The sequence below is a fragment of the Nematolebias whitei genome, chromosome 15, assembly GCF_014905685.2.
Source record: "Nematolebias whitei isolate Nwh7 chromosome 15, NemWhi1, whole genome shotgun sequence".
Lineage (NCBI taxonomy): Eukaryota > Metazoa > Chordata > Actinopteri > Cyprinodontiformes > Rivulidae > Nematolebias > Nematolebias whitei.
In genome coordinates this window covers 13,857,273-13,858,100 of record NC_056512.1, presented here as the reverse complement: position 1 = coordinate 13,858,100, position 828 = coordinate 13,857,273, and the positions used below count along the sequence as shown (strand labels likewise).

Below are 828 nucleotides of genomic sequence, written 5' to 3'. Positions count from 1 at the left end.
GAGATCATCCAGACCCCCAATCCGATCCCCAGCTCAACACCCAGCCCCCCAACAAAAGAAGCCACCATACTCCAGCAGCGACAATCAGCCAGGAGTGCCTGAACAGCCGCAGACAGCGCACCACGATGATCAAGAGCGCACCCCCACAAAAGGACCGACCAGTCAACCACAGCAACACCCACAATGAGAGCACCCCATACATGGAGTTCGCTTCTACCGGACCGAGACCTAGGTTTTAGCACGGGCCAGAGTTCACCTTTTTGTTCCGTGACAGAGTTCGATGGCGTGTTCACACCTCCCTAAACGAGCCGGACTTTCTAGGAAAGCGAGCTAGAGTTCGATTAAAGTGGACTAAACAGGGCTAGTGTGAATGCATCCTAAATTTCTCATTCTCCAGTTGACATTAAGAAAAGATGACAGGTACTGCTGGGAGTTGAACCCAGGATCTCCTGTTTACGAGACAGGCGCTTTGACCAACTAAGCCACAGCACCTCTCAAGTTTTATTGGGTATTCTATCCTGACATTCATTAGATAAGTATACTTGTTATTTTGTTTTAAGAAAGAAGACCGAGAATATACAAAGTAAGGCAAACATTGTTTATTTTTCTTTCTTCTTGTCTTTCTAGAAAACCAAGTTCTCTTCTTAATTAATATGTAATTTATATTATTGTATTAATAGGTCTACTTCTCGAGTTTGACGTTCTCAATATAGAAGTTAAATTAACCTAGATTCTGCTGGGATTCAAACCCAGGATGTCCAGTTTACGAGACAGAGGAATTGGCCATCTAAGCTATAGTGCCTCAGTTTAGAACGTTAAACCTGAACT

The 828-nt window shown here is 44.1% G+C and overlaps 1 non-coding gene across 1 annotated transcript; it reads right to left on the bottom strand.

Moving 5' to 3' along the window:
- Positions 1-418: 418 nt before the first annotated feature.
- trnat-cgu lies at positions 419-492 on the bottom strand. The gene has a single exon. It is a non-coding gene; the product is annotated as a tRNA-Thr (tRNA).
- Between the last annotated feature and the right edge of the window lie 336 nt (positions 493-828).